A 14,888-nucleotide genomic window follows, 5' to 3' on the forward strand; every position below is an offset into this window, starting at 1 on the left:
TGGATAAACACTCAGTAGTGGGATAGCTGGGTTGGATGGTATTTCTATGTTTAATTTTTTGAGAAATCTCCATACTATTTTCCACAGTGGCTGCACCAGTTTGCATTCCCAACAGCAGTGTAGGGGGGTTCCCTTTTCTACACAGCCTCTCCAACCTATGCTGGTTTTTGTCTTGGTAATTATAGTCATTCTGATAGATGTAAGGTGTAGTTTTGATTTGCATTTCCCTAATGATTAGTGTTGCTGAACATCTTTTCATGTGCCTCTTGGCCAGCTGTATATCTTCTTTTGAAAAATGTCTGTTCAGATCCTCCATCCATCTTTTGCTCAGGTTGTTCATTGTTTTGTTGCTGAGTTATATGAGTTCTTTATAGATATTGGAGATTAACCACTTGTCAGATATATGATTTGCAAATATTTTCTCCATGTTGGTGGGCTGTTGTTTCATTTTGTTCCTGGTTTCCTTTGCCTTGCAGAAGCTCTTCAGTCTGATGAAGTCCCATTTGTTTATTTTCTTTTGTCTCCCTTTCCCAAGTAGACATGGTATTTGAAAAGATCCTTCTAAGACCAATGTCAAAGAGCATACTGCCTATATTTTCTTCTAGGATTTTTGTGGTTTCATGTATTATCAGGTCTTTAATCCATTTTGAGTTAATTTTGTATATGGTGTAAGATAATAGTCTACTTTCATTCTTTTGCATGTGCCTGTCCAGTTTTCTTAACACCATTTATTGAAGAGACTTTCCTTTCTCTGTTGTATGTTCTTAGCTCCTTTGTTGAAGATTAGCTGTCCATAGATGTGTGGTTTTATGTCTGGGCTGTCAATTCTGTCCTTTGATCTGTTTGTCTGTTTTTGTGCCAGTACCATGTTGTTTTGATTATGATAGCTTTGTAGCATATTTTGAAGTCAGGGATTATGATGCCTCCAGCTGTGTTCTTTTTTTCATAAGATTTAGCTATTCAGGGTCTTTTGTTGCCCCATATGAATTTTAGGATTCTTCGTTCTATTTCTGTTAAGGATGTCATTGGGATTGGGATTGGGATTGCATTGAATCTGTAGATTGCTTTAGGTAATATGGACATTTTAGCTAAGTTTATTCTTCCAATCCATGTGCATAGAATATCTTTCCATTTCTTTATATCATCATCAATTTCTTTCAAGAGTGTCTTACAGCTTTCATTGTATAGATCTTTCATCTCCTTTGTTAAATTTATTCCTAGATATTTTATTCTTTTTGTTGTGATTGTAAATGGGATTGTATTCTTGAGTTCTCTTTCCATTAGTTTGTTATTACAGTATAGAAATGCAGCTGATTTTTGTAAGTTGATTTTGTACCCTGCAACTTTGCTATAGTTGTTGATTATGTCTAACAGTTTTCTGATGGATTCTTTAGGGTTTTCTTTATATAAAATCATGTCATCTGCAAACAGCAAGATGTTCACTTCTTCATTGCAATTTGGATAGTTTTTATTTCTTTTTCTTGCCTAATTGCTCTGGTCAAAACCCCCAGTACTATGTTGAATAAGAGTGGCAAGAGTGGGCACCCTTGTCCTGTTCCTGTTCTTAGAGGGATAACTTTCAGTTTTTCCCCATTGAATATGATGTTTCCTTGAGTTTGTCATATATGGCCTTTATTATGTTGAAGAACTTCCTTTCTATACCCATTTTCTTGAGAGTTTTTATCATAAATGGATGTTGGTTCTTGTCAAATGCTTTCTCTGTGTCTATTGAGATGATCATGGCGTTTTGCCAATTTTGTTGATTGTTTTCAAAGAACCAACTTTAGGTTTTATTGATTTTATCTATTTTCTATTTCAATTTTATCTGCTATAATCCTCATTATTTCCTTCTTTCTGTTGGCTTTGGGTTTAGTTTGTTCCTCTTTTTCAATTTCCTTAAGATGTAAATTTAAGCCATTGATTTGAGATCTTTCTTCTTTTTTAATGTAGGCATTTACAACTATAAATTTCCCTATTAGCACTGCTTTTACTAAATCACCAAAGTATTGGCTAATCCATATTAGATGTTTTTGATGACAGGCTGTTTTAGTTCATCCTGCCTTAGTATCTATGACTTTTGTGCACACTACTTTTGTGGCTATCTCAATAAGTCCTAGAAAATCAGAAAGAGTGGTTTTTAGAAGGTTCGTATTTCTAGAGTTCTTATCTTTATATATTCTAAAGTGTGATATATATAAAAGAAATTAAAAAGCAAATTCTGTTTTCAAATACTATAAAATAAAAGAAATATACTTAATATATCAACATACTAAGAAACACTGAAGGACTCAGGAATATAAAACATTCTAATCTAAAAACAAATTGAAACATGTCATTCCCGAGGCCCAAACCCCTTAAAGGCTCCTTCCTCTTTTCCAAATAAGGCCCAAGTTCTTATTCAAGACAAGCAAGGATCTTTAGCACATGATTCCTCCTCATGTCTCCAACTTGCCTGCCCTCTTTCTATTGTCTAGCCATACCTGTTGTGTGGTCCTGCACAGCCTCCAATATCCCATGCCTCTGGACTTTTGTCCATGCTGTTCCCCTGCTTGGAGTGTTCGTCCTCTTTCTTTGCTTGGTAAAATATTCCTCACCTTTAATGTTTCATTTCAGGCATTATTTTTTTCAGGAAACTCCAGATATTCTTATGTATAGTTTGTACTTCTGCCTGAGCTGTGAATGTCTCTTTTTTATTGAATTATACTGAAATCAACTGTTTTTGTACTAGTTTTCCCCCACTAGGCTGAAAGTTCTTAAGTCTGAAACCTGAATTTGTTCATGTTTTTCACCACAGTGCCTCTTAAAAAGACTTGGCACATAGTAGATACCCAATAAGGACTTATTGAACTGAATGAAAGGAAGCCATAGCTTTAGTTGCTAAGTAGTATGGAGGCATTAAGAGTAACAGATTAAAGAAGAAGTTAAGAGCTTGCCAAGAGCTGAAGTGTTAGGAGGAGTCACCAAGGAAACAGGACATGGATTGTTTCAGGCAAGTAGGACTTGGATGGGAGAAAGAAGACAAGATCAGTTCAGGCCAGGGGCTCACAATTAGAAAGTGAAGCAAAATGAGAAGAGACATATATTATCTTGAAAATAACGAGACTGGATGGATTGGAAGGTGAAAGACTTGGGGAGAATTGAGAACTGCCTTGTGGATGTAGGGTGGGCTGGCTGTGGAGGTTGGCTTGCTCAACATGGTTTCCAGACATAGTCTCCACCTGTGGTGTTTCCTCCCCAGTCTCTCTTTATTTGGCAGGTAGTTTGGAATCTTCTGGAATGTCATCTGTACACTGCAGAAGGCTACTTTTCCTGTCTGTCTTAGGAAGGCTTTGTCCTCAGAGCATACTGGTGTTAGTTCTAGGGAAGTGTGTGGAGAAGCACAGAGAACTCCAGACGAGACCTGAGCTAGGTCAGTGAGCTCCATGAGCCCTGAATGGATGGAGCCAGCTTAAAGCTGAATATTGCTTGCTATGCACACCTGAATTTTCCTTGACTACATCATTGTTTTGTCTGCTATTTTATGGGATACTAATTACATCCTAGGGCTACCGACTTCTAATGAGCCGGTACCTGGGAGATAAAACCTGGACTCATTTTTCTAAGATATTTTATTTTTTAAACAGAGTATTTTAATATACAGATGTAAGATAATAATTTTTCATTTAACATGTAGTACTCCTTTGTGGATTAACCTATCATTATGCCTGATTATTCCACCACATTATGAGCGTTATTAAAAGAAGAAAAAACAGTTTGTATTCCTGATGGTAAAAAATAAATAAATAAACCAACTGAATATAAGTGATGCTATATATAAAAGGGACTATGGGTTGTCATGGTAACCAAAGTTCCAAAAATGACAGAAAAGAACATCAGGTTGCTTTGACAAATGACACTTGAAGTGACAGGTTTCTTGTGGTACTTGCTTTTAATTAACCCAGCTCTGTAAGGAATGTTATTATTGAATAATAGATTAGTGTAGAAATCAGGAACCTGGCTTGAAGATTTGTTTTTCCAGCACTGGGATAACTAATGAGAGAATGCAGAGAACAACTGGAGAGTGAAACTCCAGTGTGAGAGAAGATGCCTGATGGTGGTTATTCTTCATCACGTGATAACTGTATGCACCATATGCTCTCGTGGATTGTGGAAACAGCTGTTTCCAGCAGCAGTAATCAAAGTGAAGCTAAAAATACAATGACCACCACAAAGGAGAGCAGCTGTGTAACATAAAAAATCACTAGCTTAAAAAAATTTTAATACACCATTTATATTGTTGGTGCTTTTTGGTAAGTGTTTTAATGTCTGCTATGTAAAATGAAAAAAAGTATACATATATATTCTCCTTTGGTAACCTATTTCTTTGAGCAGAATGGAGATCCTCTAATACTGTCAATTCTTAGCTAATAGTGTGCCCCACATAGGAGGCTGAGTAGGCACCTGCTAAAGTATTTATAGATATTAAAATGCACAGGCATTGTCTAAATAGGACAATCAGTTTTATGATACACATGGAAGAGGAGATATACAGACTCTTCCTATAGTTTTGGAAATTGAGGAAAACAGAGGTGAGATAACGTGTTCACAGGACGTGAAGCTGAGATGAACCCGGGTCTTCACGCTCCTAATATCCTGCATCCCAGCCATCTGCTCCAGGCCTGGCCACTGTTGGGCTCCCTGACCTGGGTCAAGGGCATTCCTGGTGTTTTTATTAATTTATTAGTGCCTCAAAGCAACTCCATAAGGATATAGACACAAAGGAAAATATGCTCAAAGGAAGACAGAAAAATATCCAAATGGCACGAGCGGTAGCTCTTTTCTTCTATGCACTTCAAGCTATAGTGTGTTGAGCTGGTAGTGTTTTCAAATCCTTAGCACTTGTTTTGTTTTGTTCACTCTCCCACCACGAGGACAGCCCCATGTTGCTGCATCTCTACACGCTTTCCACAGTCTCTGCTAATTGTCTGTTAACAGCTCATCTGACCTCTCAGACTGTGAGCTCCTTGAGGTGAGGGAAATGTCTTTCCTCCTAGCTCATTTCTTGGCACATGAAAGGGGCTCAATACATTTTTTTTAAGTGAAGGAATGAATAAATGAAACAAAACTAGTATGTCTAGGTGGCCTCAGCAGAGTTTTATAATTAAAACTATGTTAGTTCATTCATCAGTCAAACACTTTTAGGGACAGACCTTGTTTCAATGACTGAGCGAGTGTGGTTAAGACAATGAGAGAGAGTGCCTGCTTTTGTCTTAGCATCTAGAGGGCAGCACGAACAATCAAAGCAATAATTAAAACAGCAGGGTAATCTCTACAGTAGAAGCATATGCACAGTTGAATGCGGCCGGAAAGAGGATTCTCAGAATTGGAGGCTTTTGGAAAATCTTCTGTGAGGAAACAAAACTTGAAGAGAGGCTTAAGAAGAAAGAGTTAGGTAGGCAGAAAAGAGAGATTATTCTAGATCAAAGAGGCACAAACCAGCACAGGATATTTGTTGAACCTGCTGGAAATGAAGCGTGGTTGCAACGCAGGTGTGTGTGGAGGAGTGGGCGAGGAGGCTGGAGAGGCCGTGAGCATGCAGTTTGTGGAAGGTCTGCTCATCGAGCCGAGACTGGAGCACCTGACTCTAAAGCTAATGGCAAACCTCTGGCCTTTTACATGTATATTTCATATTATGAAATTAATACCAGCTCATCGTGAAAATTTGGAAAATATGACTAGTAGAGGCAGGGGAAAGTACCAATTATCTTACCACGAGAAATACCCAGTGTTAACACATTTTAATGTTTTTATTTTCACAGTCATGTAGGCATATGTATACTAAAAAAGTATAAAATATGTATTAAATATACTTATAAAAATGATAAACCATGATACTGAATTTTTTAAAAATTTTAAAACCATCACAAACTTAAGGAAAAGTTGAAAGTACAATAAAAAGAATTCTTTTCCTTGAACCAACTGCAGGTAAGTTACCCACTGGATGCAGCCACCTCCCCACCTCCCACCCGAATCCCCACCAACGAGAACGTTCCCTTACTCGATCTCAACTGAACAGGTCAAGAGAGAAAGTCATGAAATTAATGTTAGTACAATCCTCAGATTTCAATTTTTTTTCCAATTGTCCCCAAATATCCTTTTAAGAAAAAGGATCAGGTTCAGAATTACATGTGGCATTTGGCTGTCATGTCTTTTTTTTTTTTTTTTTGAGGAAGATTAGCCCTGAGCTAACTGCTGCCAGTCCTCCTCTTTTTGCTGAAGAAGACTGGCCCTGAGCTAACATCCATGCCCATCTTCCTCTACTTTATATGTGGGACGCCTGCCACAGCATGGCTTTGCCATGCGGTGCCATGTCCGCACCCACGATCCGAACCGGTGAACCCCAGGCCGCCAAAGCAGAACATGCACACTTAACCACTGCACCACCAGGCCTGCCCCGTTTTTTTTCTTAAAGATTTTTTTGTTTTCCCTTTTTCCTCCCCAAGCCCCCCAGTACATAGTTGTATATATATTTTAGTTGTGGGTCCTTCTAGTTGTGGTACATGGGATGCCGCCTCAGCATGACCTGATGAGTGGTGCCATGTCCGCGCCCAGGATTCCAACTGGTGAAACCCTGTGCCGCCCAAGTGGAGCGCATGAACTTAACCACTTGCCACAGGGCCGGCCCCTGTCATGTCTATTGTCACCTTCAGCCTGGAACAGTTCTTCAGGTTGTCTGGGACTCTGGTGACTTTGGTACTTCTGAAGATTTCAGGGAAGTTCTGCGATAGAATGTCCCTCAGTCTGGGTTTGTCTGAGGTTTCTTCATGATTAGAATCTGATTATGATGTTTGGCAGGGATAACACAGAAAGAATGTGTGTTTTTCCCATTCCATCCTATCAGATGGATGCATAATTTTGATTTGTACCATTGCTGATGATGTGCATAGGAATCGTTTGATTAAGTTGTGGCTGGGATTCTCCACTGAAAAGTGACTCCTTTAATCCTTTGTAATTGATAAGTATTTTCTGTGGAAATACTCTTGTTGGAAGACAACTCTCTTGCATTTCTGCAACTCAGAGGCACTGACTAGCTTTTGTTTTGGCCTGTCTTTTTGATACCGACCCTGATATCAGTTTCCCCACATTAAACCCAGCATATATGAGGTTAAAACCAAAACACTCATTCCCTGCTTACTCTCTGGTTTCCTGGCTCCAGAATCGACTATCCTCCATGGAGACAGACACCTTCAAGGACAAGCACCTGGATTATCTCCTCCCCACAAAGAGATACAGACTGGTGGGAAAGCTGCTGACCAGCAAGGTCACAGGCTTTCTCCTCTCTGCAAGTGTCTGAAGGCCAAAGACAGGCTGGTGGGAAAGCTCCGACCAGCAAGGCCATATGCTCCCCCTCCCCTACCTAAAACCCCAAATAAAAACCCTTCCTTTTAGCTTTTCGGGGAGTTTGGGATTTCAGTGTTAGCTGCCCTCTCTCCTTGCTCAGCACTGTGCAAAAATGAAATTCCTACTTTCTTCCACCACACCTGGTGTCAGAGATTGGCTTGCTGCGCAATGGGTGGGCGAACTCACTTCAGGTTCAGTAACATTTTCAAGGATATTTTTATGGCAAGCAACCTTGTTAGAGTTAATGTCTGTCTCTGGAGCACAGGGCAGCTTTGTTTGCTATCTAGAGTAATGAAGATAATGTTTCACTCAGGAGCAAATGCTGGGCAAATTGCTTGGAGGCTATTATAAAAGTTTGGAGTTTTCTAAGCTCAGGGCTTCTCCACTGTGAGGTGAACCCACTGTATGTGCAGCATCCACCTGGGCCACCTCGTGTTGTACCTATGGGATTTGGAGGACAGGAGAACCAAGAGAAACATGAAGCTCACGTTGCCTGTTGTGTAGCAAGTAATAAAGTCCTTGGTTTTCTTCAAGCCTCCATGAAACTCTCAGCAGCTAGCTCGTTAGATTGCAAGGGTAAAACCTCAGAGCTCTTGAGAACTTTGAAACTACATAAACAGCCCATCCTTACCAAATTTTACATTTACTTATTTATTTATATCTGTATGGGCACATGGCTTTTTATTTTTACAAAAGGTTATAATCCACTTCTATAGTGTTCTTTCTTTTATGTACAGATCAAATCCCCTGATTTGGCCAATAGGAACCCCTTCAAGTCAATTTCTGTCTTTTTGACACATTCCCATCCTTCTTTGAGCTCTTACTTCATTTCTGGCACGAAAACAGATCTTTTAGCTCATCTTGTACTTTTCCTGCCCCCACTCTCGAGTCAGCCCTTTCTCTAAGGAGCTCTGGTTCCATTTAGTGGACTATGGTATTTAGAAGCTATCACACACACAACCACAAAGTTAGAGGGCACAGTCCCTGAAAAACTGTCCTCACTTCTAATATCAACTACAAGTTCAGGGGGTATCCAAAATCACCCTCAGTTTTGATAATTTCCTAGGACTTACCGAACTCACTAAAAGCTGTTATACTCATGATTAGAGCTGATTACAGGGAAAGGATACAGATTAGAATCAGCCTAGGGAAGAAGCAGAGTCTAGGAGAAGTATCAGATGCAGAGTTTCCATTGTCCTCTGCCCATGGAATCAGGATTTTTACTGTCCTGGCATCTAGGTATGACGATACACATAAGTACTGCCAGCAAAGGAAGCCCATAAGAACTTTGGTGTCCAGAGTTTTGCTGGGGCTTCATCAGGTAGGCATGATCGATTGGTTGATTGCCCATGTGGTTAATCTCAGTCTCCAGATAGACTGATACCATGTGACCCAAACCTCTCACATTGTTGATCTTTCTGACATGGCCAGCCCCCATCCCACCCATTACATGGATCTAGCCAGCCACTACCCTAACTCACATTTTAGACTATCCAGTATGACCAGAGGCCCCCAGGCAAACAAAGGCAATCCTATCAGGCATAATATTCCAAGGATCAAGAGATTACCTCCCTGAAGCTGCAGGGCCAAGGCCAGATATTTTCTTTAGATAAGGTCAAATTCTTCATTATATCTGGGCTAGTTGTGATCATTGGTACTAGGATGCTAATGCTTCCAGGCTCTTTCAGGAGAGAGAGCTAGGGAACAAATGTATGTATACACACACACAAACTTACATCTTAATTAATTTCTCTATCTGTCTACTGTATGTCTATCTACCTACCTATCCATCTAATCTATCATCTATCTATATTGAAAACCATGAATTCACACTAATACCTCCAATACTAATCCAACACCAGAGTTCATTAAAGTTTTTGCCCTCTTCTGTATTTGTGACTCTCTTCCCCAATAGTTAGAAACCTATCTCCCATTATCCTTTATATATTTACTTATATCATCAGTGCCTCTATATTAATCAATCTCACATCCCTGCCCCCAAACTCTCCCTTCCATGCAATGATTGTCTTCCTAACCCTGCTTGCTCTCTGACACCCCATGCTGGACCACTCTTCCAGAACGAAGCTCTCCTCACCATGTTTACACCCCAATACACTGTGATGGTCCACCAATCTGTGTGGATGCCATTCTTATCCCACTCATGCTCTGAGATCCCATAGGAAGGGATGGGGAAAGGAAAGAGAAGAGGAAGAGCTCTACACTGATTTATTAGCATAGCTTTTTCTGGTCATGAAAAATAATGCTTGCTCATTGAAGAGCATTTAGAATATACAGAAAAGTATAGAGAAGATATTAAAAATCATCCACAATTCTACTGTTCAGAGATTTCCTTTAACATTTTTTGCTTTCCATTTTGTCCTTTTCCTAAGAACATTTAAAAATAGTTGATAACATAATCTGTACAGTTTTAAAAACAAAACCAACAGAAAAATTCCAACTTGTTCAAGATAGTAGTTGATATAATGAGGGCAAATGCTAAAACAGAACACCACTAATAATTTTAACCCTTATGAAACATGGTGAGAAATCACATTTGAACTGTAGAGAAAGGATAAGATGGAAGAAGCATATTTTCTGGTACTGAATAAGTGTACCAAACCAAGTTAGTTTTGCCCACTGAAAAATTATGCCAATCACCAAAATAACAAGTTTTCGAAGAGGAAGGATTTAGTCACAGGACAACCAAGCAAGGAGATGGGACAACGAATCTCAAATCGGCCTCCCTGAAAAATGGGGATTAGGGCTATTTGTGGGAAAGGGAGGGGCAGTCTGAAGTGGGAATAGATGATTGGATGTAAGGAGAAGCGAGGAAATTGATGATCTGCTCAAGCGTAGTCAAACTTTACAGCTCTTCATAGGATGCATGTTCACAAAATGGTGGTGTTAGCATGATCTGAGGTGAAGTCAAAATGCCACCTATCGGGGTGGCCTCGGGCCAAGTGGTTAAGTTCGCATTCTCTGCTTTGGTAGCCCCAGGTTTCGTGGGTTTGGATCCTGGGCATAGACCTATGCACTGCTTATCAAGCCATGCTGAGGTGGCATCCCACATAGGAGAACCAAAAGGACCTACAACTAGAATATACCGCTATGTACTAGGGGACTTTGGGGAGAAAAAGGAAGGGAAAAACAAAAAAAGATTGGCAACAGATGTTAGCTCAAGTGCCAATCTTAAAAAGAAAAGGAAAAGAAAGAAAATGTTACCTATTGGTCATCCATGCACGCCCAGTTGATGAGCAGGTCATCTTAACCAGCCTGAACAGGAGAAGGAGTCAAATCTCGGTTCCTGAAAAACTTCAGCACCTGTTATCATGGTGATCCAGGTGCCAGAGATGTTATCTTATAGGGTGGGTTTTAGCGATGCATTATCTAACTATTTTTGCAAACAGACAACTGAGTATAATTAAAGCAAGTTGGCCCCCAGTTTCATAAGGGTAAGATACGAAAGCAATAAATGGAGAGAACTAATTCAGTGCCAAGATTTACCTTAAGGTTGCTGTAAAGGAAAAGCATTCCTTTCCTCTCAGTTCTCTGCTTCATTTCTGGTCCCTCTGATACCAAATGTGTGGAGGTTTTCCCCACACTGAGCAATTCTGAGACACCAGTTGGGCATCCTACAATTTAACTCAATTTCAACACTGTCTATCTAGAAATGGCATAAGGTCCCAGAGGTAAAGGGCTCAGTGCCACAGGACTGCCCCTACTTTCAGACAGCAACCACAAGTCTAGGTTGCCACCTGTGCTTCTGACCAACTAGCTGTAAATAGGAGGTTCCCCCTCCTAGAGTTTGATTAATTTGCTAGAGTGGCTCACAGGACTTAGGAAACCAGTTTACCCACTAGATGACCAGTTTGTTACAAAAGATATTAAAGGATGTGAATGAACAACCAGATGACGAGACACATAGGGTGAGGTCCCTTAGGGTCCTGAGCATAGGAACTTCTGTCCCTGGGAAGTCTGGGACGCACCACCCTCCCAGCATGTCGATGCATTCTTGTCCACCAACCTGCAAACTCTCCAAACTCCATCATCTTGGATTTTTATGGAGCCTTCATTACATATGCCTGATTCATTAAATCACTGGCCTTTGGTGATTGATTTAACCTCCAGCCCCTCCTGTGGCAACCAGCCCCCATCCTAGAGTTATCTAGGGGTTTCCAAAAATCACTTCATTAACATAAACTCAGGTGTGGTTGAAAGATGTTTGTTGTGAATAACAAAAGGCACCCATTTCACCTGTAACACTCTGGAACTATTTTAGGAACAGAGGACAAAAATCAAATATTAGGAAAAAAGATGCTCCTTTGACTCTTATATAGGAAATTGCAAGGGTTTTAGGAGCTATATGCCAGGAACCATGGATGAAAACCAAATGTATGGTTCCTATTATAAATCAGAATATCACAGTTGCAGAATCCACAGCTAAGGTATTTAGCTAATTGCTGAAGTTTAAGATCCAAACTATTTTTGGTTCTTAATTGTGACTGACCTTTGTTTGGTTTGAGAATGTTTCACAGTAGCCTGTGGGTGGGGTGTTTGTAAGCTCCAGCTTTGTAAACCTTTCCTATTTGTCTTCTGATATGGCCCAGAAGTCAGAGGTCTTACTGATTTTGCTTGGTTGTATTTTTTTAGGTGAACTGGGTGTTTTGTCTTGTTTTGATAACTTTGCATTTCTAACGTCTCCTCTGTATTGGGCCTAGAGAAAGGGATTGTGAGAGAGAAGCCAGTGATAAAGGTAATTTGTACACCAGGACCCACAAAATGGAGGCACCCCAGTGGCCTGGCCCAGTCACAAATCTAAACCTAAGTCACCCTGCACTTACGTGAAATGCCTCACTGTCAACGAAACCTGGCAAACACCCGTCACAATCCTCCAACTCAGTTCTAGCTAGCTCACCTTTCCCTAGAAAACAGGACCCGCTGGCCTTGTAAGGAAATCCTGATCTCCTGGCCAATCCTGCCCTGTTTACACATTGCCTCTTCTAAGGTTCTGTAAAACTCGCTCTCGCCCCAGAATCCCTCGGGAAGAGCACTCCACTGCTTGTGAGGCACTGCACTCCCCCAGTCCATAGACTGTTTTCCCTTGAATAAGGGACATCAAACTCTTTACTGAATTGTATTATTTTTGTCATTTGACACTTGCAGCTTCCCTTTTGCTGAGTGGTTCTGGGTTAGAGTTTCCTAGCATGAGAAGTGGTGAGGTATGGATGGTGGAGGAAGAGTGAATATTATCCTTGGCTGGTCATGACAGCTAGCTCTGTGGGGCAACTTCCCTGTGAAGTCCAGCTTCTCAGCTTCTCCAGGCCTGACACCAAAGTTGTTAGTGACTGTTGTGCCCATTTTCTGGTGGCAGTTCCTCAGACCTTCAACTCTTCAACATTTAAGCAAGCCCAAATTCCTATATTACAACTTGTTATTCCCTTAATTTTTTGTAGTGGCTCTGTTTTCTCAACCAAAACCAGACTGAAGCATTGGATACTATATGTTTTCTATGTAGAAGTTGTTGAAATAAATTTCTGGGCCCAAGATGGAGCCTTCCGTGCCTGGGGTGCTGCATCAACAAACGGAAACTTAGATAACCTTTGAGTCCCTGTAAAGGCTCCCCTTGATCAGAAACACAGTATAGTCACACTCCACATAACAATGTTTTTCTGTCAGTGACAGACCACATATATATGGTGGTGCCATAAGATTATTGCCATAGAGCCTAGGTGTGTAGTAGGCTATACCATTTAGGTTTGTGTAGTACATTCTGTGATGTTTCCACAACAACGAAATCACCTAATGACTCATTTCTCAGAACACAGAGCAGTCATTAAGTGCTATCTCTCTATTCTAGGGCCAGAAACACTTAGTGGGGGCAGAAACCAGTGAACTGGGCAGAACATAAGAATGCATTTGTCTAAAAGAAATGGTAATTATATGAGGTGATGGAAGCATTAGCGAACACTACTGTGGTAATCATTTCACAACATACTTGTATCAAATCATCACGTTATACACCTTAAACTTACAGGAGGTTGTATGTCAATTATATCTCAATAAAGCTGTGAAAAAAAGAGAATTTCTTTGTCTAATAGAGTTTGACCACTAAATATAAATTAAGATAATTTATTGTGACATTTTAAATAATCTGTATGATGGGCAAAAGAACAATACTTATTACACAAGCAGGACTTTTCCACATTGCGAGTCACAGGGTGGGTCTTCAGGCCTCAGCATTCGCCCTAGGGAATTACAGCTTTCACCAATTAAATCTAATTTTCTTACTATTGCTAAGAAGAATCTAAATTTATCTGATGAATTTCTTCGCTTAGATTTTCCAAAAACATCTAATGTCTTCCCACACCGGGAGTCGAACCCGGGCCGCCTGGGTGAAAACCAGGAATCCTAACCGCTAGACCATGTGGGAGACGACAAAAGCGTCTTGAAATGTAAGTTATTTGAATCCTTCGGGTCTACTTCCGCTTTTCATGCTCAGCCCCGCCTCCCGACCCGGCCAGCTTTTTGCGGCTGCGCGGCTTTTCGGCACCCAGCATTGCAGTCAGCGCTGTGCTCCTCCAGCTGCGGGCTGCGGCGCGTTCCCGGGTCAACGTTGGACCACGCGACCCGCAGCCTCTCCCGGGAGCCACACGGCCGGTCTCGGAGGCCGCTTCTGGGCCTACGTGTCCAAAAATCTCTGTTAAAAGATTCCGTGGTGAGATCTGAGAGAAGAATGGTTTGACGGCTCAGAGCAAGTTATGAGCTGGGCTCCCCAGGTCCCTGTGCACCGGTCTGACGCTGAGGGTAACCTTTATTAGACTAGATTTTCCAATCGTCATGTTTTAGGTCATAGGACACTTTGAGTTTTTGCATTTAGAAGGCTGAATGAACCCCTGAGTAGCCCATAGAGAATATTTTGGGGCAAAGGGCCTTCATAGACGACTGTCATCAAGAACTTGTTTAGGGATGACCTTACGTTATTAAAACAAAAGCGAAACACCAAAAATAGTAAAGGAAAAGTCCACACCTTGCAGTAGGTTAACAGTTCATATTTTGGAAAAGAAAAAGTAAAAAACAAGCCACAGACTGAGAGGTAAACCTGCACAACCTGTGTAAAAGATTGGTATCTAATTATAATGAAACGAACACTTCACTATAAAAGAGAGACCTTGTTGTGAACAGGCCATTAGAGAGGAGCTCAGTGGCTAAAAAGCATTTGAAAAAAATATCAACCTCAGTGACTCCCAGTTGGCTAAAAAGCAAAAGTGAGAATTTTTTGGCTAAAAAGCCGAAGTGTGAAAATGTCAAGTGTTAGCAAGTGTGTGGGAAAAAGGAAACTTAGAAACTCCTAAACCTTGATCGGGGAGGCAGGTTGTCAGGATCTCCTAAAGGTGCCTATGAGCAAGCAATTGTTTTTTTTTTTAATGTTCGTAAAACCGGTATGGTTCTAGAATTGCCTCTCACGCACTGGATGCGAAGAAATGCTGATCTGAAAGTAACAGACACAC

General features: G+C 40.7%; 1 non-coding gene across 1 annotated transcript; it reads right to left on the reverse strand.

Annotated features, from left to right (window-relative positions):
* Window positions 1-13,738: 13,738 nt before the first annotated feature.
* On the reverse strand, window positions 13,739-13,810 carry TRNAE-UUC (transfer RNA glutamic acid (anticodon UUC)). Its single transcript has one exon. It is a non-coding gene; the product is annotated as a tRNA-Glu (tRNA).
* Window positions 13,811-14,888: the final 1,078 nt, after the last annotated feature.

Source organism: Equus caballus, chromosome 1 (assembly GCF_041296265.1).
Source record: "Equus caballus isolate H_3958 breed thoroughbred chromosome 1, TB-T2T, whole genome shotgun sequence".
In the NCBI taxonomy this organism is placed as follows: Eukaryota; Metazoa; Chordata; class Mammalia; order Perissodactyla; family Equidae; genus Equus; species Equus caballus.